Source organism: Fistularia commersonii, chromosome 31 (assembly GCF_037954325.1).
Source record: "Fistularia commersonii isolate RoL2024-O1a breed Wild chromosome 31, RoL_Fcom_v1.0, whole genome shotgun sequence".
Lineage (NCBI taxonomy): Eukaryota > Metazoa > Chordata > Actinopteri > Syngnathiformes > Fistulariidae > Fistularia > Fistularia commersonii.
The window spans coordinates 280,503-306,631 of NC_141314.1; positions in this window are offsets into that span (position 1 = coordinate 280,503).

Consider the following 26,129-nt stretch of genomic DNA (forward strand, 5'->3'; position numbering starts at 1 on the left):
AATATAACATGTAATTAAGTTGTTTTTCTTTTTTTCCAAAAAAAGGAATCTCAGACATGGGTAACTGTATATTTTTTAGTTTTTGGATTTTTCCATAAGTTTTAAGGATTTTTTTTTATAATTCAAAATCGTTTATGAAGAAATTAAAATTTGGGGAGCATTTTTGCATTCTGTTTTTGTGAATGAAGAACTTGGCCAGGCCTAAAAGAACATTGACACAGAGTTCATCTGTTATGTTGCTTATAAGTAAACCAAATGTGATATCATCTTTTGAGAGGGAAACTGGTGACGATGGAATGAGAATGAGAAAAAATATATGGTCAGTGGTTTCAATGTTGTCTTCACAAAATGTACAAATATTATCTTCAAAAGTAAAGCGTACCCGCAATAATTCCTTAGATGGGTAGATGTCATTCATAATTTAGAAGTGGGTCTCTTCTTGCCTTGGGGGGTATGGGTAGAGTCAGACACATAGTTCGCAGCGTGGCAGTCGATTCCTTATCAAATTTATTTCAAATATTATTTTTGTTTTGACGTCCAGGGAATAAGTTTCCTGTGAAACATGTCCTAATAAAGGAGTTGCTGCACTTTCTGTCCAGAATTGAGATTCCCTGGAGTGATAGTCGGGGTAACTGTGGTTGTACGGTTTGGTGCGTCATTATATTTTTGGTCAGGAATACAAATTGTCGAGGCAGTGCGTTTCGTAACTTTATCAACTCTAATATGGGAGGCTTAAATCTGTGTGTAGTACAGAACTGTTCATAGTCTAGACGACTGCCATTGTCATCCATCAAGTCAATTATTGACCATATACCTTTCTCAAAGCATTCCTTGTAAAACAGAGGTTTGTTGCCACGCAGTACATATCTATTGTTCCAAATTATTGTACTGTGTGTTGAGAAATTGTGTACATATATCATTTTCCAGTATAATAGTATTTGTTTATGGAACTCTGAAAATTGGACAGGAATCTTGTTGATATCCAAGTCAGAGATAAGTAGAAGACTTAGGCTGCCGACTATGTTGAATAAGTAGTTTGGAGTACAATACCAGAAAGAATGATGATGTTTGATCCAGGATTTCAACCAGTTCACCTTCAATGTCCCATTCAGGCAGTCCAACTCTATCACTTTCAGCCCTCCGTCACTTGTTTCTTTCCCCATATGTGATTTTTTTAGATGGTGTGGTTTGTTCCTCCAGATAAAGTTGAAATTTATTTGGTTAATAGATTTTATGAGTTGATTTGGAGCAGCATTGGAATACACTGGGTATACACATCTGGATAAACATTCCATTTTAGTCAAATATATCCGGCCTAATATTGATAAATCTCTGTGGAGCCATATATTCAGTTTTGCTTTACTTTGATTCAGTTTAGATTCAATGTTCCTGGATTGATTTAACTTTTGGTCCTTAGATAGGAAAATGCTCAAGTATTTTATTTCTGATTTGATAGGAACATTGCTGATTTCCTTTAGTGGTGAGTCATGCAGCGCAAGAAGTTTGCATTTCTTTAAGTTTAATGACAATCCTGAAGCCTTGGAGAATGTTTTAATTTTTTCAACGCTTATTGGGACTTGATGTTCATTTTTCAAAACTAAGGGTGTGTCATCTGCCAGCACGCTAATAACAATTTCTGTCCCCGACATTATTTCTGTCCCACACATACACACACACACACACACACACACACACACACACACACACATAGACACACACACACACACACACACACACACACACACACACACACACACACTCACACACACCTTAATTCCACTCTTTTATATACGCATGTCTGGAGTTCCGGGAGCTCGTTCTCAACGTTCTGGGGATAATCATAGCTGTGCTGATAGCATTAGCCGAAACGCCCCCCCCCACACCACCACCACCCCACACACACACATTAGCTCCTCCATTCATTCACATGTACACGCCGGCTGCTCCGGGAGCTCTACGCCGACGTTTCGGGGATCGATGTCCGGAGAAGGTGCACCATTGCCGGTCTGCGGTGTCCTGTAGACCCCCCCCCCTCCATACACACATGCAATACGCCTTGAAACGCATCGCTCGCACCGGCGTCCTACTGCCCCCAAACTTCCCATCCTCTGCCTTTGAGAAGAGAAACATTACCTCCGCTCCTCCATTCCTCCGCTTCTCCGCTCCACCGCTCCTCCGCTCCTCCGCGATGGGCCCTGGTACCCCCCCCACCTAAACAAACTCTCACAGATACACACACGAACACACTCACACAGACACAAAAACAAACAAACACACACACACACACACACACACACACACACACACACACACACACCTTAACTCATCTTAGCTGTGCTAATAGCATTAGCCGAAACGCATCCACAACCAAACAAACATTAGCTCATCCACTCATTCACATGTGTGTGCCCAATGGTCTGGCAGCTCCAATCATACGACCGGGGGATCTATGTCCGGAGAATGCTCACATTAGCCCGTCTAAGGGGTTCTTCTGCCCCCAAGCTTCCCCGCCTCTGAGAGAAGAAACATTACCTTCGCTCCTCTGCTCCTCCGCTTCTCAGCTCCACCGCTCCTCCGCGACGGGCCCTGGTACACAGACATGGGTAACTGTATATTTTTACGCATGTCTGGAGTTCCGGGAGCTCGTTCTCAACGTTCTGGGAATAATCATAGCTGTGCTGATAGCATTAGCCGAAACGCCCCCCCCCCCACACACACACACCACCACCACCACCACTACCACCACCCCACACACACATTAGCTCCTCCATTCATTCACATGTACACGCCGGCTGCTCCGGGGGCTCCACGCCGACGTTTCGGTGATCGATGTCGGCAGAAGGTGCACCATTGCCGGTCTGCGGTGTCCTGTAGACCCCCCCCCTCCATACACACATGCAATACGCCTTGAAACGCATCGCTCGCACCGACGCGGGGAATCCTTTTCCCTACTTCCACAACAACGGCGAGAATCGCGTTGCGTCGGCCGCCGTGAGGAAGGGGGGGGGGGGGGGGGGGGGCATTAAGGGGGGGGAGAGAGAGACATGGAGATTTTCTCAGCCTCTCATTCTTTTTTTTTTTTAATTGAACATAAATAGTACACACAACTATACAAATGTACAAATAAACATGGCAAGGTAGAACTGAATGTCAATGAAACAACCAGGCATGAGGAAGCAAAGGACATAAGGACATTCATTCTGTATGTAATCAGAAGTTAATAGTGTTAACGGTTTGTGAGAAATTTACAATGCTAGACAAAAAAAGAAATTAAAATGAAATAATTAAATCAATAGATAGACTAATAAAAAATTAAAACGAAAAAAAGATTGCAAGGGGAGTACAACATGTAATTAAGTTGGCGACTCACAAGGAATCTCAGATATCAAACTGTATATTTTTTGTTGTTTATATATAAACATATACAAAACAAACATATATTGTTTGTTGTTGTTTATTTTTGGGATATATTGAGGAATATTTGTTGGAAAGGAGTCACAATCGCTTTTTGACAATGTCGAAGTGTATAGGTGGCTATAGAATTTAAAGATTTCTGTGGAAATTATAGCCTCATCTGTAATTTCCTTGTTGTTAAGACGGGCTTGCGCTTTGCTCCGCTCCTCCGCTCCTCCGCTCCTCCGCTGCGGAACCAGGTACTACCGATCCGCCGGACTCAGGTGAATTGCGGACAGGGCTTTTGCTGTCCTCCGCTTCTCCGCTTTTGGCCCTGGAACTCCCGAACCGCTGGACATAAGTGAATCACGGTCCGGGCTTCTGTCCTCCTCCGCTCCTCACCTCATCCGCTCCAGGCCCTGGTACTCCCTGTCCGCGGGAACCCCCCCACCAAAACAAACTCTCACACACAGATAAACACACGCACACACACACACACACACACACACACACACAGACACACACACACAAACACACACACAAACACACACACACACACACACACACACACCTGAACTCGTCATAGCTGTGCTAATAGCATTGGCCAAAACGTATCCACAACAAAACAAACATTAGCTCATCCACTCATTCACATATGTGTGTGCCTAGAGGTACGGGAGCTCCAGTCATACGTCCGGGTGATCTATGTCCGGAGAAGGCTCACATTGGCCGGTCTAAGGGGTTCTTCTGCCCCCAAGCTTCCCCGCCTCAGAGAGGAGAAAAATTACCTCCGCTCCTCCGCTTTTCAGCTCCACCGCTCCTCCTCTATGGGCCCTGGTACTCCCCCCCCCCACCTAAACAAACTCTCACACATACACACACAAACATACTCACACACATACAAAAACACACAAACACACACACACACACACACACACATACACACACACCTTAACTCATCATAGCTGTGCTAATAGCATTAGCTGAAACGCATCCACAACCAAACAAACATTAGCTCATCCACTCATTCACATGTGTATGCACAATGGTCCGAGAGCTCCAATCATACGTCCGGGGGATCTTTGTCCGGAGTATGCTCACATTAGCCAGTCTAAGGGGTTCTTCTGCCCCCAAGCTTCCCCGCCTCTGAGAGAAGAAACATTACCTTCGCTCCTCTGCTCCTCCGCTTCTCAGCTCCACCGCTCCTCCGCGATGGGCCCTGGTACTCCCCCCCCCCCCCTAAACAAACTCTCACACAAAATCCCTCACACACACACAAAAACACACAAACACACACAAACACACATACACACACACCTTAACTCATAGCTGTGCTAATAGCATTAGCCGAAACGCATTCACAACCAAACAAACATTAGCTAAACCACTCATTCACATGTGTGTGCCCAATGGTACTCCCTGTCCACGACCCCCCCCCCACCAAAAGAGCCTCTCACACACACACACACACACAAAGACACTCACACACACACAGACACACACATAATCACATACACATACCTTAAGTCTTCATAGCTGTGCTAATAGCTTTAGCCGAAACGCATCCACAACCAAACAAACATTAGCTCATCCACTCATTCACATGTATGTGCCCTGGTACTCCGTGTCCGCGACCCCCCCCCCCCCCCCCACCAAAACAAACTATCACACACATACACAAAGACACCCACACACACACACACACACTGACACACATACACACATTAAGTCATCATAGCTGTGCTAATAGCATTAGCCGAAACGCATCCACAACCAAAGAAACATTAGCTCATCCATTCATTCACATGTGTGTGCTCAATGGTCCGCTTCTCCGCTCCACCGCTCCTCCACTATGGGCCCTGGTACTCCCGATCCGCCGGACTCAGGAGAATTAAGAATATGAATCAGAACAACTTTTATAATCCCGAAGGAAATTGCAGTGCCAGAGTTACAGAAAATATAACAGTAATAAATAATAAAAGAAAGGCAGAATTATAAATAAAAATAAACTATAAACTATAAAGTGTTTCAGTGAAACTATAAAGTGTCTTAGTAAGCAGTGATAAAACTATAAGTGTCTTAGTAACAAGTGAGGTAAGGAGTGCACAATAGTATGATAGAAGGGAACATTATAGTGTAGCTGTTATGAGATGAGATGAAATATTGCACAATGTAGCTGTTATGAAATGAAATATTGCACAGTTTCTGAATATTGCACAGAAATGAGATATTGCACATTTTTGTTTGTTTTTAAGTTAAAGATAGGTTTTTATGGTTGCCGGCGGCTGAATGGGACGTGCTTCTGCCCTCCATCCGCTCCACAGCTCATCCGCTCCAGGCCCAGCTACCCCCTGTCCGCGCCCCCCCCCCACCTAAACAAACTGTCACACACATATACACAATCGCACACACAAACACACACACACACACACACACACACACACACAAGAACACACAAACACACAAACACACAAACACACAAACACACACACACACACACACCTTAAGTCATCATACCTGTGCTAATAGCTCCCAAGCTTCCCCGTCTCTGAGTGGAGAAACAATACTTCCGCTACTCCGCTCCTCCGCTTCTCAGCTCCACCGCTCCTCCGCTATGGGCCCTGGTACTCCCCCCCCACCCCCCCACCCCCCCCACCTAAACAAACTCTCACAAAAAATCACTCACACACACACAAAAACACACAAACACACACACACACACATACACACACACCTTAACTCATCATAGCTGTGCTAATAGCTTTAGCCGAAACGCATCCACAACCAAACAAACATTAGCTCATCCACTCATTCACATGTGTGTGCCCTGGTACTCCGTGTCCGCGACCCCCCCCCCCCACCAAAACAAACTATCACACACATACACAAAGACACTCACACACACACACACACTGACACACATACACACATTAAGTCATCATAGTTGTGCTAATAGCATTAGCCGAAATGCATCCACAACCAAACAAACATTAGCTCATCCACTCATTCACATGTGTGTGCCCAATGGTTCGCTTCTCCGCTCCACCGCTCCTCCGCTATGGGCCCTGGTACTCCCGATCCGCCGGACTCAGGAGAATTATGGGACGTGCTTCTGCCCTCCATCCGCTCCACAGCTCATCCGCTCCAGGCCCAGCTACCCCCTGTCCGCGCCCCCCCCCCCCCCCACCTAAACAAACTGTCACACACATATACACAAACGCACACACAAAAACACACACACACACACACACACAAGAACACACAAACACACAAACACACAAACACACACACACCTTAAGTCATCATAGCTGTGCTAATAGCTCCCAAGATTCCCCGCCTCTGAGAGGAGAAACAATACCTCCGCTACTCCGCTCCTCCGCTTCTCAGCTCCACCGCTCCTCCGCTATGGGCCCTGGTACCCCCCCCCACCTAAACACACTCACTCACACACAAAAACACACAAACATACACACGCACACACACACACACACACACATACACAAACACAACTTAACTCATCATAGCTGTGCTAATAGCATTAGCCGAAACGCATCCACTACCAAACAAACATTAGCTCATCCACTCATTCACATGTGTGTGCCCAATGGTCCGGGAGCTCCAATCATACGTCCGGGCGATCTATATCTGGAGAAGGCTCACAGTGGCTGGTCTAAGGCGTCCTACTGCCCCCAAACTTCCCATCCTCTGCCTTTGAGAAGAGAGAAATTACCTCCGCTCCTCCATTCCTCCGCTTCTCCGCTCCACAGCTCTTCCGCGATGGGCCTTGGTACCCCCCCCCCCCCCCCACCTAAACAAACTCTCACACACACACACACGAACACCCTCACACAGACACAAAAACAAACAAACAGACACACACACACACACACACACACACACACATACACACACACACACCTTAACTCATCATAGCTGTGCTAATAGCATTAGCCGAAATGCATCCACAACCAAACAAACATTAGCTCATCCACTCATTCACATGTGTGTGCCCAATGGTCCGGGAGGTCCAATCATACGTTCGGGGGATCTATGTCCGGAGAATGCTCACATTAGCCCGTCCAAGGGGTTCTGATGCCCCCAATTTTCCCCGCCTCTGAGAGGAGAAACTATGCCTCTGCTACTCCGCTCCTCCGCTCCTCCGCTTCTCAGCTCCACTGCTCCTCCGCTTTGGGCCCTGGAATTCCCGAACCGCTGGACATAAGCGAATCAAGGCCGGGCATCTGCCCTCCTCCGCTCCTCAGCTCATCCGCTCGAGGCCCTGGTACTCCCTGTCCGCGACCCCCCCCACCTAAACAAACTCACACACACACACACACACACAAACACACACACAGACATACACACACACACACACACCTTAACTCATCTTAGCTGTGCTAATAGCATTAGCCGAAACGCATCCACAACCAAACAAACATTAGCTCATCCACTCATTCACATGTGTGTGCCAATTTGGTCCGGCAGCTCCAGTCATACGACCGGGGGATCTATGTCCGGAGAATGCTCACATTAGCCCGTCTAAGGGGTTCTTCTGCCCCCAAGCTTCCCCGCCTCTGAGAGAAGAAACATTACCTCCGCTCCTCCGCTCCTCCGCTTCTCAGCTCAACTGCTCCTCCGCTATGGGCCGTGGTACTCCCCCCCCCACCTAAACAAACTCTCACACAAAATCACTCACACACACACAAAAACACACAAACACACACACACACACACACAGACATACACACACACCTTAACTCATCATAGCTGTGCTAATAGCATTAGCCGAAACGCATCCACAACCAAACAAACATTAGCTCATCCACTCATTCACATGTGTGTGCCCTATGGTACTCCCTGTCCGCGACCCCCCCCCCCCCACCAAAAGAGCCTCTCACACACACACACACAGACACACATATACACTCATACACACACCTTAAGTCTTCATAGCTGTGCTAATAGCTTTAGCCGAAACGCATCCACAACCAAACAAACATTAGCTCATCCACTCATTCACATGTGTGTGCCCTGGTACTCCTTGTCCGTGACCCCCCCCCCCCACCAAAACAAACTATCACACACATACACAAAGACACTCACACACACACACACACTGACACATATACACACATTAAGTAATCATAGCTGTGCTAATAGCTTTAGCCGAAATGCATCCACAACCAAACAAACATTAGCTCATCCACTCATTCACATGTGTGTGCCCAATGGTTCGCTTCTCCGCTCCACCGCTCCTCCGCTATGGGCCCTGGTACTCCCGATCCGCCGGACTCAGGAGAATTATGGGACGTGCTTCTGCCCTCCATCCGCTCCACAGCTCATCCGCTCCAGGCCCAGCTACCCCCTGTCCGCGCCCCCCCCCCCCCCCACCTAAACAAACTGTCACACACATATACACAAACGCACACACAAAAACACACACACACACACACACACAAGAACACACAAACACACAAACACACAAACACACACACACCTTAAGTCATCATAGCTGTGCTAATAGCTCCCAAGATTCCCCGCCTCTGAGAGGAGAAACAATACCTCCGCTACTCCGCTCCTCCGCTTCTCAGCTCCACCGCTCCTCCGCTATGGGCCCTGGTACCCCCCCCCACCTAAACACACTCACTCACACACAAAAACACACAAACATACACACGCACACACACACACACACACACATACACAAACACAACTTAACTCATCATAGCTGTGCTAATAGCATTAGCCGAAACGCATCCACTACCAAACAAACATTAGCTCATCCACTCATTCACATGTGTGTGCCCAATGGTCCGGGAGCTCCAATCATACGTCCGGGCGATCTATATCTGGAGAAGGCTCACAGTGGCTGGTCTAAGGCGTCCTACTGCCCCCAAACTTCCCATCCTCTGCCTTTGAGAAGAGAGAAATTACCTCCGCTCCTCCATTCCTCCGCTTCTCCGCTCCACAGCTCTTCCGCGATGGGCCTTGGTACCCCCCCCCCCCCCCACCTAAACAAACTCTCACACACACACACACGAACACCCTCACACAGACACAAAAACAAACAAACAGACACACACACACACACACACACACACACACATACACACACACACACCTTAACTCATCATAGCTGTGCTAATAGCATTAGCCGAAATGCATCCACAACCAAACAAACATTAGCTCATCCACTCATTCACATGTGTGTGCCCAATGGTCCGGGAGGTCCAATCATACGTTCGGGGGATCTATGTCCGGAGAATGCTCACATTAGCCCGTCCAAGGGGTTCTGATGCCCCCAATTTTCCCCGCCTCTGAGAGGAGAAACTATGCCTCTGCTACTCCGCTCCTCCGCTCCTCCGCTTCTCAGCTCCACTGCTCCTCCGCTTTGGGCCCTGGAATTCCCGAACCGCTGGACATAAGCGAATCAAGGCCGGGCATCTGCCCTCCTCCGCTCCTCAGCTCATCCGCTCGAGGCCCTGGTACTCCCTGTCCGCGACCCCCCCCACCTAAACAAACTCACACACACACACACACACACAAACACACACACAGACATACACACACACACACACACCTTAACTCATCTTAGCTGTGCTAATAGCATTAGCCGAAACGCATCCACAACCAAACAAACATTAGCTCATCCACTCATTCACATGTGTGTGCCAATTTGGTCCGGCAGCTCCAGTCATACGACCGGGGGATCTATGTCCGGAGAATGCTCACATTAGCCCGTCTAAGGGGTTCTTCTGCCCCCAAGCTTCCCCGCCTCTGAGAGAAGAAACATTACCTCCGCTCCTCCGCTCCTCCGCTTCTCAGCTCAACTGCTCCTCCGCTATGGGCCGTGGTACTCCCCCCCCCACCTAAACAAACTCTCACACAAAATCACTCACACACACACAAAAACACACAAACACACACACACACACACACAGACATACACACACACCTTAACTCATCATAGCTGTGCTAATAGCATTAGCCGAAACGCATCCACAACCAAACAAACATTAGCTCATCCACTCATTCACATGTGTGTGCCCTATGGTACTCCCTGTCCGCGACCCCCCCCCCCCCACCAAAAGAGCCTCTCACACACACACACACAGACACACATATACACTCATACACACACCTTAAGTCTTCATAGCTGTGCTAATAGCTTTAGCCGAAACGCATCCACAACCAAACAAACATTAGCTCATCCACTCATTCACATGTGTGTGCCCTGGTACTCCTTGTCCGTGACCCCCCCCCCCCACCAAAACAAACTATCACACACATACACAAAGACACTCACACACACACACACACTGACACATATACACACATTAAGTAATCATAGCTGTGCTAATAGCTTTAGCCGAAATGCATCCACAACCAAACAAACATTAGCTCATCCACTCATTCACATGTGTGTGCCCAATGGTTCGCTTCTCCGCTCCACCGCTCCTCCGCTATGGGCCCTGGTACTCCCGATCCGCCGGACTCAGGAGAATTATGGGACGTGCTTCTGCCCTCCATCCGCTCCACAGCTCATCCGCTCCAGGCCCAGCTACCCCCTGTCCGCGCCCCCCCCCCCCCCCCACCTAAACAAACTGTCACACACATATACACAAACGCACACACAAACACACACACACACACATACACACAAGAACACACAAACACACAAACACACAAACACACACACACCTTAAGTCATCATAGCTGTGCTAATAGCTCCCAAGATTCCCCGCCTCTGAGAGGAGAAACAATACCTCCGCTACTCCGCTCCTCCGCTTCTCAGCTCCACCGCTCCTCCGCTATGGGCCCTGGTACCCCCCCCCACCTAAACACACTCACTCACACACAAAAACACACAAACATACACACGCACACACACACACACACACACATACACAAACACAACTTAACTCATCATAGCTGTGCTAATAGCATTAGCCGAAACGCATCCACTACCAAACAAACATTAGCTCATCCACTCATTCACATGTGTGTGCCCAATGGTCCGGGAGCTCCAATCATACGTCCGGGGCGATCTATATCTGGAGAAGGCTCACAGTGGCTGGTCTAAGGCGTCCTACTGCCCCCAAACTTCCCATCCTCTGCCTTTGAGAAGAGAGAAATTACCTCCGCTCCTCCATTCCTCCGCTTCTCCGCTCCACAGCTCTTCCGCGATGGGCCTTGGTACCCCCCCCCCCACCTAAACAAACTCTCACACACACACACACACGAACACCCTCACACAGACACAAAAACAAACAAACAGACACACACACACACACACACACACACACATACACACACACACACCTTAACTCATCATAGCTGTGCTAATAGCATTAGCCGAAATGCATCCACAACCAAACAAACATTAGCTCATCCACTCATTCACATGTGTGTGCCCAATGGTCCGGGAGGTCCAATCATACGTTCGGGGGATCTATGTCCGGAGAATGCTCACATTAGCCCGTCCAAGGGGTTCTGATGCCCCCAATTTTCCCCGCCTCTGAGAGGAGAAACTATGCCTCTGCTACTCCGCTCCTCCGCTCCTCCGCTTCTCAGCTCCACTGCTCTTCCGCTTTGGGCCCTGGAATTCCCGAACCGCTGGACATAAGCGAATCAAGGCCGGGCATCTGCCCTCCTCCGCTCCTCAGCTCATCCGCTCGAGGCCCTGGTACTCCCTGTCCGCGACCCCCCCCACCTAAACAAACTCACACACACACACACACACACAAACACACACACAGACATACACACACACACACACACCTTAACTCATCTTAGCTGTGCTAATAGCATTAGCCGAAACGCATCCACAACCAAACAAACATTAGCTCATCCACTCATTCACATGTGTGTGCCAATTTGGTCCGGCAGCTCCAGTCATACGACCGGGGGATCTATGTCCGGAGAATGCTCACATTAGCCCGTCTAAGGGGTTCTTCTGCCCCCAAGCTTCCCCGCCTCTGAGAGAAGAAACATTACCTCCGCTCCTCCGCTCCTCCGCTTCTCAGCTCAACTGCTCCTCCGCTATGGGCCGTGGTACTCCCCCCCCCACCTAAACAAACTCTCACACAAAATCACTCACACACACACAAAAACACACAAACACACACACACACACACACAGACATACACACACACCTTAACTCATCATAGCTGTGCTAATAGCATTAGCCGAAACGCATCCACAACCAAACAAACATTAGCTCATCCACTCATTCACATGTGTGTGCCCTATGGTACTCCCTGTCCGCGACCCCCCCCCCCCCCACCAAAAGAGCCTCTCACACACACACACACAGACACACATATACACTCATACACACACCTTAAGTCTTCATAGCTGTGCTAATAGCTTTAGCCGAAACGCATCCACAACCAAACAAACATTAGCTCATCCACTCATTCACATGTGTGTGCCCTGGTACTCCTTGTCCGTGACCCCCCCCCCCACCAAAACAAACTATCACACACATACACAAAGACACTCACACACACACACACACTGACACATATACACACATTAAGTAATCATAGCTGTGCTAATAGCTTTAGCCGAAATGCATCCACAACCAAACAAACATTAGCTCATCCACTCATTCACATGTGTGTGCCCAATGGTCCGCTTCTCCGCTCCACCGCTCCTCCGCTATGGGCCCTGGTACTCCCGATCCGCCGAACCCAGGAGAATTACGGGACATGCTCCATCCGCTCCACATCTCATCCACTCCAGGCCCAGCTACCCCCTGTCCGCGCCCCCCCCCACCTAAACAAACTGTCACACACATATACACAAACGCACACACAACACACACACACACACACACACACACACACACACACACACACACACACACACACACACAAGAACACAAAAACACACAAACACACAAACACCCACACACACACACACACCTTAAGTCATCATAGCTGTGCTAATAGCATTAGCCGAAACGCATCCACAACCAAACAAACATTAGCTCATCCACTCATTCAAATGTATGTGCCCAGAGGTCCTGGATCTCCGGTCATACGTCCGGGGCATCTATGTCCGGAGAAGGCTCACATTTGCCGGTCTAAGGGGTCCTGGTGCCCCCAAGCTTCCCCGCCTTTGAGAAGAGATATATAATATCGCTCCTCCACTCCTCCGCTTCTCAACACCTCCGCTCCTCCGCTAATGGCCCTGGTACTCCCGATCCTGCAAACTCAGGAGAATTGCGAGAGGTGCTTCAGCTCTCCTCCACTCCTCCGCTTCTCCGCTCCTCCGCTTTTCCGCTTTGGGCCCTGGAACTCCCGAACCGCTGGATATAAGGGAATCACGGGCTGGGCTTATGCCCTCCTCTGCTCCTCAGCTCATCCGCTCGAGGCCCTGGTACTCCCTGTCCGCGACCCCCCCCCACCTAAACAAACTCTCACACACACACACAGACACACTCACACACACACACACACACATACACCCACACCTTAACTCATCATAGCTGTGCTAATAGCATTAGCCAAAACGCATCCACAACCAAACAAATATTAGCTCTTCCACTCATTCACATGTGTGTGCCCAATGGTCCGGGAGCTCCAATCATACGTCCGGGGGATCTATGTCCGGAGAATGCTCAGATTAGCCCATCTAAGGGGTTCTGCTGCCCCCAAGCTTCCCCGTCTCTGAGTGGAGAAACAATACTTCCGCTACTCCGCTCCTCCGCTTCTCAGCTCCACCGCTCTTCCGCTATGGGCCCTGGTACTCCCCCCCTCCACCTAAATAAACTCTCACACATACACACACAAGAACACACTGACACACACACATAAACACACAAAGACACACACACAGCTCAGCTCCACCGCTCCTCCGCTTTGGGCCCTGGAATTCCCGAACCGCTTGACATAAGCGAATCACGGGCCGGGCTTCTGCCCTCCTCCGCTCCTCAGCTCAACCGCTCTTGGCACTGGTACTCCCTGTCCGCGACCCCCCCCCCCCCCCCCCCACCAAAACAACATCACTCACACAAACACACAAAGACACTCACACACACACACAGACACACACACACCTTAAGTCTTCATAGCTGTGCTAATAGCGTGAGCCGAAAAGCATCCACAACCAAACAAACATTAGCTCATCCACTCATTCACATGTATGTACCAAGAGGTCCGGGAGCACCGGTCATACGTCCGGGGGAGCTATGTCCATAGAAGGCTCATATTGGCCAGTCTAAGGGGTCCTGCTGCCCCAAAGCTTCCCCGCCTTTGAGAAGAGAAACATAACTCTGCTCTTCCGCTCCTCCGCTCCTCCGCTCCACCGCTTCTCCGTTCTTCCACTCATCCGCTCCGCCGCTGATCCGCTCCGGGCCTTGGTACTCCAGAACTGCTGGACATAAGCGAATCAGGCTCTTGGCCCTGTTACTCCCTATCCGCGGGACTCTGGCGAAATATGGAGCGTGCTTCCCCTCTCCTCCGCTCCTCCGCTCCTCCGCTCTTCCGCTCCTCCTCTCCTCCGCTCCTCCGCTTCTCCACTCCCTCGCTCCTCCGCTCCTCCGGTACTCCACTCCTCCGGTCCTCCGCTCCTGGCCCTGGTACTCCTGAACTGCTGGGCATAAGCGATTCAGGCTCCAGACCCTTGTACTCCCCTTCCGCGGGACTCAGGCGAATTGTCGGACAGGCTTCCGCTCTCCTCCGCTTCTCCGCTCCTCCGCTCCTCCGCTCCTGGCCCTGGTACTCCTGAACTGCTGGACATAGGCGATTCAGGCTCCAGAACCTGGTACTCCCTCTCCGCGAGACACAGGCGAATTGCCGGCCGGGCTTCCACTCTCCTCCGCTCCTCGGCTCCTCCGCTCCGGCCCTGGTACTCCTGAACTGCTAGACATAAGCGAATCAGGCTCCAGGTCATGGTACTCCCTTTCCGCGGGACTCAGGCGAATTGTCGGCCGGATTCCGCTCTCCTCCGCTCCTCCGCTCCTCCGCTCCTCCGCTCCGGCCCTGGTACTCCTGAACTGCTGGACATCATTAAATCACGCTTCTGGCCCTGGTACTCCCTTTCCGCGGGACTCAGGCGAATTGTCGGCCGGATTCAGCTCTCCTCCGGTCCTCCGGTCCTCCGGTCCTCCGGTCCTCCGCTCCTCCGCTCCTCCGCTCCTCCGCTCCTCCGCTCCTCCGCTCCGGCCATGGTACTCCTGAACTGCTGCACATCATTAAATCACACTTCTGGCCCTGGTACTCCCTTTCCGCGGGACTTAGGCAAATATTCGGCCGGGCTTCCGCTCTCCTCCGCTCCTCCGCTCCTCCGCTCCTCCGCTCCTCCGCTCCGGCCCTGGTACTCCTGAACTGCAGGACATCATTAAATCACGCTTCTGGCCCTGGTACTCCCTTTCCGCGGGACTCAGGCGAATTGTCGGCCGGATTCAGCTCTCCTCCGGTCCTCCGCTCCTCCGCTCCTCCGTTCCGGTCCTGGTACTCCTGAACTGCTGGACATAAGCGAATCAGGCTCCAGGCCCTGGTACTCCCTCTCCGCGGGACATCGGCGAATTGTTGGCCGGGCTTCCGCTCTCCTCCGCTTCTCCTCTCATCCGCTCCTCCGCTCCGGGCCCTGGTACTCCTGAACTGCTAGACATAAGCGAATCAGGCTCCTGGCCCTGGTACTCCCTTTCCGCGGGACTTAGGCGAATATTCGGCCGGGCAACCGCTCACCTCCGTTCCTCCGCTCATCCGCTCCTCTGTTCCTCCACTCCTCCGCTCAGGGCCCTGGTACTCCTGAACTGCTTGCCATAAGCGAATCAGGCTCCAGGCCCTGGTACTCCCAATCCGCGGGACTCAGGCGAAATGTGGGCCGGGTTTCCGCTCTCCTCCGCTCCTCCGCTCCTCCACTCATCCGCCCCTCCGCTCCTCCGCTCCTCCGCACCTGGCCCAGGTACTCCTGAATTGCTGGACATCATTAAATGACGCTTATGGCCCTGGTACTCCCTCTCCGCGGGACTCAGGCGAATTGTCGGCAGGATTCCGCTCTCCTCCGCTCATCCGCTCCTCCGCTCCACCGCTTAAACGTTCTTCTGCTCATCCGCTCCTCCGCTCCTCCGCTCCGGGCCCTGGTACTCCTGAACTGCTAGACATAAGCGAATCAGGCTCCAGGCCCTGGTACACCCTTTCCGCTGGACACAGGCGAATTGTCGGCCGGGCTTCCGCTCTCCTCCGCTTCTCCTCTCATCCACTCCTCCGCACCTCCGCTCCAGGGCCTGGTACTCCTGAACTGCTACACATAAGCAAAACACGTTACTGGCCTTGGTACTCCCTCTCCGCGGGACTTAGGCGAATTGTCGGCCGGGCTTCCGCTCACCTCCGCTCCTCCGCTCCTCCGCTCCACTGCTTAAACGTTCTTCTGCTCATCCGCTCCACCGCTCCTCCGCTCCGGGCCCTGGTACTCCTGAACTGCTAGACATAAGCGAATCAGGCTCCAGGTCCTGGTACTCCCTTTCCGCGGGACTTAGGCGAATATTCGGCCGGGCAACCGCTCACCTCCGTTCCTCCGCTCATCCGCTCCTCCGCTCCTCCACTCCTCCGCTCAGGGCCCTGGTACTCCTGAACTGCTTGCCATAAGCGAATCAGGCTCCAGGTCCTGGTACTCCCTTTCCGCGGGACTTAAGCGAATATTCGGCCGGGCAACCGCTCACCTCCGTTCCTCCGCTCCTCCGCTCCACTGCTTAAACGTTCTTCTGCTCATCCGCTCCACCGCTCCTCCGCTCCGGGCCCTGGTACTCCTGAACTGCTAGACATAAGCGAATCAGGCTCCAGGTCCTGGTACTCCCTTTCCGCGGGACTTAGGCGAATATTCGGCCGGGCAACCGCTCACCTCCGTTCCTCCGCTCATCCGCTCCTCCGCTCCTCCACTCCTCCGCTCAGGGCCCTGGTACTCCTGAACTGCTTGCCATAAGCGAATCAGGCTCCAGGTCCTGGTACTCCCTTTCCGCGGGACTTAAGCGAATATTCGGCCGGGCAACCGCTCACCTCCGTTCCTCCGCTCCTCTTCTCCTCCGCTCCTCCGCTCCTCCGTTCCGGCCCTGGTACTCCTGAACTGCTGGACATAAGCGAATCAGGCTCCAGGTCCTGGTACTCCCTTTCCGCGGGACTTAGGCGAATATTCAGCCGGGCAACCGCTCACCTCCGTTCCTCCGCTCCTCCGCTCCTCCGCTCCTCCACTCCTCCGCTCAGGGCCCTGGTACTCCTGAACTGCTTGCCATAAGCGAATCAGGCTCCAGGTCCTGGTACTCCCTTTCCAAGGGACTTAGGCGAATATTCGGCCGGGCAACCGCTCACCTCCGTTCCTCCGCTCATCCGCTCCTCCGCTCCTCCACTCCTCCGCTCAGGGCCCTTGTACTCCTGAACTGCTAGACATAAGCGAATCAGGCTCCAGGCCCTGGTTTCCCTCTCCGCGGGACTTAGGCGAATTGTCGGCCGGGCTTCAGCTCTCCTCCGCTTCTCCTCTCATCCGCTCCTCCGCACCTCCGGTACCGGCCCTGGTACTCCTGAACTGCTAGACATAAGCGAACCAGGCTCCAGGCCCTGGTACTCCCTTTCTGCGGGACTTGGGCGAATATTCGGCCGGGCTTCCGCTCACTTCCGCTCCTCCGCTCATCCGCTCCTCCGCTCCGGGCCCTGGTGCTCCTGAACCGCAGGACATAAGAGATTCAGGCTCCAGGCCCTGGTACTCCCTTTCCGCGGGACTTGGGCGAATATTCGGCTGGGCTTCCGCTCACTTCCGCTCCTCCGCTCATCCGCTCCTCCGCTCCGGGCCCTGGTGCTCCTGAACCGCAGAAAATAAGAGATTCAGGCTCCAGGCCCTGGTACTCCCGCTCCTCCGCTCCGGGCCCTGGTACTCCTGAACTGCTAGTCATAAGCGAATCAGGCTCCAGGTCCTGGTACTCCCTTTCCGCGGGACTTGGGCGAATATTCGGCCGGGAAACCGCTCAACTCCGTTCCTCCGCTCATCCGCTCCTCCGCTCCTCCACTCCTCCGCTCATGGCCCTGGTACTCCTGAACATCTTGCCATAAGCGAATCAGGCTCCAGGTCCTGGTACTCCCTTTCCAAGGGACTTAGGCGAATATTCGGCCGGGCAACCGCTCACCTCCGTTCCTCCGCTCATCCGCTCCTCCGCTCCTCCACTCCTCCGCTCAGGGCCCTGGTACTCCTGAACCGCTTGCCATAAGCGAATCAGGCTCCAGGCCCTGGTACTCCCTTTCCGCTGGACTCAGGCGAATTGTCGGCAAGGCTTCCGCTCTCCTCCGCTTCTCCTCTCAACTCCTCCGCACCACAACTCCAGGCCCTGGTACTCCTGAACTGCTAGACATAAGCGAATCACGTTCCTGGCCCTGGTACTCCCTTTCCGCGGGACTTAGGCAAATATTCGGCCGGGCTTCCGCTCTCCTCCGCTCCTCCGCTCCTCCGCTCCTCCGCTCCGGCCCTGGTACTCCTGAACTGCTGGACATCATTAAATCACGCTTCTGGCCCTGGTACTCCCTTTCCGCGGGACTCAGGCGAATTGTCGGCCGGATTCAGCTCTCCTCCGGTCCTCCGGTCCTCCGGTCCTCCGGTCCTCCGGTCCTCCGCTCCTCCGCTCCTCCGCTCCTCCGCTCCTCCGCTCCGGCCATGGTACTCCTGAACTGCTGCACATCATTAAATCACACTTCTGGCCCTGGTACTCCCTTTCCGCGGGACTTAGGCAAATATTCGGCCGGGCTTCCGCTCTCCTCCGCTCCTCCGCTCCTCCGCTCCTCCGCTCCTCCGCTCCGGCCCTGGTACTCCTGAACTGCAGGACATCATTAAATCACGCTTCTGGCCCTGGTACTCCCTTTCCGCGGGACTCAGGCGAATTGTCGGCCGGATTCAGCTCTCCTCCGGTCCTCCGCTCCTCCGCTCCTCCGTTCCGGTCCTGGTACTCCTGAACTGCTGGACATAAGCGAATCAGGCTCCAGGCCCTGGTACTCCCTCTCCGCGGGACATCGGCGAATTGTTGGCCGGGCTTCCGCTCTCCTCCGCTTCTCCTCTCATCCGCTCCTCCGCTCCGGGCCCTGGTACTCCTGAACTGCTAGACATAAGCGAATCAGGCTCCTGGCCCTGGTACTCCCTTTCCGCGGGACTTAGGCGAATATTCGGCCGGGCAACCGCTCACCTCCGTTCCTCCGCTCATCCGCTCCTCTGTTCCTCCACTCCTCCGCTCAGGGCCCTGGTACTCCTGAACTGCTTGCCATAAGCGAATCAGGCTCCAGGCCCTGGTACTCCCAATCCGCGGGACTCAGGCGAAATGTGGGCCGGGTTTCCGCTCTCCTCCGCTCCTCCGCTCCTCCACTCATCCGCCCCTCCGCTCCTCCGCTCCTCCGCACCTGGCCCAGGTACTCCTGAATTGCTGGACATCATTAAATGACGCTTATGGCCCTGGTACTCCCTCTCCGCGGGACTCAGGCGAATTGTCGGCAGGATTCCGCTCTCCTCCGCTCATCCGCTCCTCCGCTCCACCGCTTAAACGTTCTTCTGCTCATCCGCTCCTCCGCTCCTCCGCTCCGGGCCCTGGTACTCCTGAACTGCTAGACATAAGCGAATCAGGCTCCAGGCCCTGGTACACCCTTTCCGCTGGACACAGGCGAATTGTCGGCCGGGCTTCCGCTCTCCTCCGCTTCTCCTCTCATCCACTCCTCCGCACCTCCGCTCCAGGGCCTGGTACTCCTGAACTGCTACACATAAGCAAAACACGTTACTGGCCTTGGTACTCCCTCTCCGCGGGACTTAGGCGAATTGTCGGCCGGGCTTCCGCTCACCTCCGCTCCTCCGCTCCTCCGCTCCACTGCTTAAACGTTCTTCTGCTCATCCGCTCCACCGCTCCTCCGCTCCGGGCCCTGGTACTCCTGAACTGCTAGACATAAGCGAATCAGGCTCCAGGTCCTGGTACTCCCTTTCCGCGGGACTTAGGCGAATATTCGGCCGGGCAACCGCTCACCTCCGTTCCTCCGCTCATCCGCTCCTCCGCTCCTCCACTCCTCCGCTCAGGGCCCTGGTACTCCTGAACTGCTTGCCATAAGCGAATCAGGCTCCAGGTCCTGGTACTCCCTTTCCGCGGGACTTAAGCGAATATTCGGCCGGGCAACCGCTCACCTCCGTTCCTCCGCTCCTCTTCTCCTCCGCTCCTCCGCTCCTCCGTTCCGGCCCTGGTACTCCTGAACTGCTGGACATAAGCGAATCAGGCTCCAGGTCCTGGTACTCCCTTTCCGCGGGACTTAGGCGAATATTCAGCCGGGCAACCGCTCACCTCCGTTCCTCCGCTCATCCGCTCCTCCGCTCCTCCACTCCTCCGCTCAGGGCCCTGGTACTCCTGAACTGCTTGCCATAAGCGAATCAGGCTCCAGGTCCTGGTACTCCCTTTCCAAGGGACTTAGGCGAATATTCGGCCGGGCAACCGCTCACCTCCGTTCCTCCGCTCATCCGCTCCTCCGCTCCTCCACTCCTCCGCTCAGGGCCCTGGTACTCCTGAACTGCTTGCCATAAGCGAATCAGGCTCCAGGCCATGGTCCTCCCAATCCGCGGGACTTCGGCGAATATTCGGCCGGGCTTCCGCTCACCTCCGCTCCTGCGCTCCTGCGCTCCTGCGCTCCTGCGCTCCTCCGCTCCTCCGCTCCACTGCTTAAACGTTCTTCTGCTCATCCGCTCCTCCGCTCCTCCGCTCCTCCGCTCCGGGCCCTGGTACTCCCTTTCCGCGGGACTTAGGCAAATATTCGGCCGGGCTTCCGCTCTCCTCCGCTCCTCCGCTCCTCCGCTCCTCCGCTCCGGCCCTGGTACTCCTGAACTGCTGGACATCATTAAATCACGCTTCAGGCCCTGGTACTCCCTTTCCGCGGGACTCAGGCGAATTGTCGGCCGGATTCAGCTCTCCTCCGGTCCTCCGGTCCTCCGGTCCTCCGCTCCTCCGCTCCTCCGCTCCTCCGCTCCGTCCATGGTACTCCTGAACTGCTGCACATCATTAAATCACACTTCTGGCCCTGGTACTCCCTTTCCGTGGGACTTAGGCAAATATTCGGCCGGGCTTCCGTTCTCCTCCGCTCCTCCGCTCCTCCGCTCCGGCCCTGGTACTCCTGAACTGTTGGACATCATTAAATCACGCTTCTGGCCCTGGTACTCCCTTTCCGCGGGACTCAGGCGAATTGTCGGCCGGATTCAGCTCTCCTCCGGTCCTCCGCTCCTCCGCTCTTCTTTTCTTGCCCTGGTACTCCTGAACTGCTGGACATAAGCGAATCAGGCTCCAGGCCCTGGTACTCCCTCTCCGCGGGACATCGGCGAATTGTTGGCCGGGCTTCCGCTCTCCTCCGCTTCTCCTCTCATCCGCTCCTCCGCTCCGGGCCCTGGTACTCCTGAACTGCTAGACATAAGCGAATCAGGCTCCAGGCCCTGGTACTCCCTTTCCGCGGGACTTAGGCGAATATTTGGCCGGGCAACCGCTCACCTCCGTTCCTCCGCTCATCCGCTCCTCTGTTCCTCCACTCCTCCGCTCAGGGCCCTGGTACTCCTGAACTGCTTGCCATAAGCGAATCAGGCTCCAGGCCCTGGTACTCCCAATCCGCGGGACTCAGGCGAAATGTGGGCCGGGTTTCCGCTCTCCTCCGCTCCTCCGCTCCTCCACTCATCCGCCTCTCCGCTCCTCCGCTCCTCCGCACCTGGCCCAGGTACTCCTGAATTGCTGGACATCATTAAATGACGCTTATGGCCCTGGTACTCCCTCTCCGCGGGACTCAGGCGAATTGTCGGCCGGATTCCGCTCTCCTCCGCTCATCCGCTCCTCCGCTCCACCGCTTAAACGTTCTTCTGCTCATCCGCTCCTCCGCTCCTCCGCTCCGGGCCCTGGTACTCCTGAACTGCTAGACATAAGCGAATCAGGCTCCAGGCCCTGGTACTCCCTTTCCGCTGGACACAGGCGAATTGTCGGCCGGGCTTCCGCTCTCCTCCGCTTCTCCTCTCATCCACTCCTCCGCACCTCCGCTCCAGGCCCTGGTACTCCTGAACTGCTACACATAAGCGAAACACGTTACTGGCCCTGATACTCCCTCTCCGCGGGACTTAGGCGAATTGTCGGCCGGGCTTCCGCTCACCTCCGCTCCTCCGCTCCTCTGCTCCACTGCTTAAACGTTCTTCTGCTCATCCGCTCCACCGCTCCTCCGCTCCGGGCCCTGGTACTCCTGAACTGCTAGATATAAGCGAATCAGGCTCCAGGTCCTGGTACTCCCTTTCCGCGGGACTTAGGCGAATATTCGGCCGGGCAACCGCTCACCTCCGTTCGTCCGCTCATCCGCTCCTCCGCTCCTCCACTCCTCCGCTCAGGGCCCTGGTACTCCTGAACTGCTTGCCATAAGCGAATCAGACTCCAGGTCCTGGTACTCCCTTTCCGCGGGACTTTGGCGAATATTCGGCCGGGCAACCGCTCACCTCCGTTCCTCCGCTCATCCGCTCCTCCGCTCCTCCACTCCTCCGCTCAGGGCCCTGGTACTCCTGAACTGCTTGCCATAAGCGAATCAGACTCCAGGTCCTGGTACTCCCTTTCCAAGGGACTTAGGCGAATATTCGGCCGGGCAACCGCTCACCTCCGTTCCTCCGCTCATCCGCTCCTCCGCTCCTCCACTCCTCCGCTCAGGGCCCTGGTACTCCTGAACTGCTTGCCATAAGCGAATCAGGCTCCAGGCCCTGGTACTCCCAATCCGCGGGACTTCGGCGAATATTCGGCCGGGCTTCCGCTCACCTCCGCTCCTGCACTCCTGCGCTCCTGCGCTCCTCCGCTCCTCCGCTCCTCCGCTCCACTGCTTAAACGTTCTTCTGCTCATCCGCTCCTCCGCTCCTCCGCTCCTCCGCTCCGGGCCCTGGTACTCCCTTTCCGCGGGACTTAGGCAAATATTCGGCCGGGCTTCCGCTCTCCTCCGCTCCTCCGCTCCGGCCCTGGTACTCCTGAACTGCTGGACATCATTAAATCACGCTTCTGGCCCTGGTACTCCCTTTCCGCGGGACTCAGGCGAATTGTCGGCCGGATTCAGCTCTCCTCCGGTCCTCCGCTCCTCCGCTCCTCCGTTCCGGCCCTGGTACTCCTGAACTGCTGGACATAAGCGAATCAGGCTCCAGGCCCTGGTACTCCCTCTCCGCGGGACATCGGCGAATTGTTGGCCGGGCTTCCGCTCTCCTCCGCTTCTCCTCTCATCCGCTCCTCCGCTCCGGGCCCTGGTACTCCTGAACTGCTAGACATAAGCGAATCAGGCTCCAGGCCCTGGTACTCCCTTTCCGCGGGACTTAGGCGAATATTCGGCCGGGCAACCGCTCACCTCCGTTCCTCCGCTCATCCGCTCCTCTGTTCCTCCACTTTTCCGCTCAGGGCCCTGGTACTCCTGAACTGCTTGCCATTAGCGAATCAGGCTCCAGGCCCTGGTACTCCCAATCCGCGGGACTCAGGCGAAATGTGGGCCGGGTTTCCGCTCTCCTCCGCTCCTCCGCTCCTCCACTCATCCGCCCCTCCGCTCCTCCGCTCCTCCGCACCTGGCCCAGGTACTCCTGAATTGCTGGACATCATTAAATGACGCTTATGGCCCTGGTACTCCCTTTCCGCGGGACTCAGGCGAATTGTCGGCCGGATTCCGCTCTCCTCCGCTCATCCGCTCCTCCGCTCCACCGCTTAAACGTTCTTCTGCTCATCCGCTCCCCCGCTCCTCCGCTCCGGGCCCTGGTACTCCTGAACTGCTAGACATAAGCGAATCAGGCTCCAGGCCCTGGTACTCCCTTTCCGCTGGACACAGGCGAATTGTCGGCCGGGCTTCCGCTCTCCTCCGCTTCTCCTCTCATCCACTCCTCCGCACCTCCGCTCCAGGGCCTGGTACTCCTGAACTGCTACACATAAGCGAAACACGTTACTGGCCCTGATACTCCCTCTCCGCGGGACTTAGGCGAATTGTCGGCCGGGCTTCCGCTCACCTCCGCTCCTCCGCTCCTCTGCTCCACTGCTTAAACGTTCTTCTGCTCATCCGCTCCACCGCTCCTCCGCTCCGGGCCCTGGTACTCCTGAACTGCTAGATATAAGCGAATCAGGCTCCAGGTCCTGGTACTCCCTTTCCGCGGGACTTAGGCGAATATTCGGCCGGGCAACCGCTCACCTCCGTTCCTCCGCTCATCCGCTCCTCCGCTCCTCCACTCCTCCGCTCAGGGCCCTGGTACTCCTGAACTGCTTGCCATAAGCGAATCAGGCTCCAGGTCCTGGTACTCCCTTTCCAAGGGACTTAGGCGAATATTCGGCCGGGCAACCGCTCACCTCCGTTCCTCCGCTCCTCCACTCCTCCGCTCCTCCGTTCCGGCCCTGGTACTCCTGAACTGCTTGCCATAAGCGAATCAGGCTCCAGGCCATGGTACTCCCAATCCGCGGGACTTAGGCGAATATTCGGCCGGGCTTCCGCTCACCTCCGCTCCTGCGCTCCTGCGCTCCTGCGCTCCTGCGCTCCTCCGCTCCTCCGCTCCACTGCTTAAACGTTCTTCTGCTCATCCGCTCCTCCGCTCCTCCGCTCCTCCGCTCCGGGCCCTGGTACTCCTGAACTGCTAGACATAAGCGAATCAGGCTCCAGGCCCTGGTACTCCCTTTCCGCTGGACTCAGGCGAATATTCGGCCGGTCTTCCCCGCTCCTCCGCTCCGGCCCTGGTACACCTGAACTGCTGGACATCATTAAATCACGCTTCAGGCCCTGGTACTCCCTTTCCGCGGGACTCAGGCGAATTGTCGGCCGGATTCAGCTCTCCTCCGGTCCTCCGGTCCTCCGGTCCTCCGGTCCTCCGCTCCTCCGCTCCTCCACTCCTCCGCTCCTCCGCTCCTCCGTTCCGGCCCTGGTACTCCTGAACTGCTGGACATAAGCGAATCAGGCTCCAAGCCCTGGTACTCCCTCTCCGCGGGACATCGGCGAATTGTTGGCCGGGCTTCCGCTCTCCTCCGCTTCTCCTCTCATCCGCTCCTCCACTCCTCCGCTCAGGGCCCTGGTACTCCTGAACTGCTTGCCATAAGCGAATCAGGCTCCAGGTCCTGGTACTCCCTTTCCAAGGGACTTAGGCGAATATTCGGCCGGGCAACCGCTCACCTCCGTTCGTCCGCTCATCCGCTCCTCCGCTCCTCCGCTCCTCCGCTCAGGGCCCTGGTACTCCTGAACTGCTTGCCATAAGCGAATCAGGCTCCAGGCCCTGGTACTCCCAATCCGCGGGACTTCGGCGAATATTCGGCCGGGCTTCCGCTCACCTCCGCTCCTGCGTTCCTGCGCTCCTGCGCTCCTCCGCTCCTCCGCTCCTCCGCTCCACTGCTTAAACGTTCTTCTGCTCATCCGCTCCTCCGCTCCTCCGCTCCGGGCCCTGGTACTCCTGAACTGCTAGACATAAGCGAATCAGGCTCCAGGCCCTGGTACTCCCTTTCCGCTGGACTCAGGCGAATTGTCGGCCGGGCTTCCCCGCTCCTCCGCTCCGGCCCTGGTACTCCTGAACTGCTGGACATCATTAAATCACGCTTCAGGCCCTTGTACTCCCTTTCCGCGGGACTCAGGCGAATTGTCGGCCGGATTCAGCTCTCCTCCGGTCCTCCGGTCCTCCGGTCCTCCGCTCCTCCGTTCCTCCGCTCCTCCACTCCTCCGCTCCTCCGCTCCTCCGTTCCGGCCCTGGTACTCCTGAACTGCTGGACATAAGCGAATCA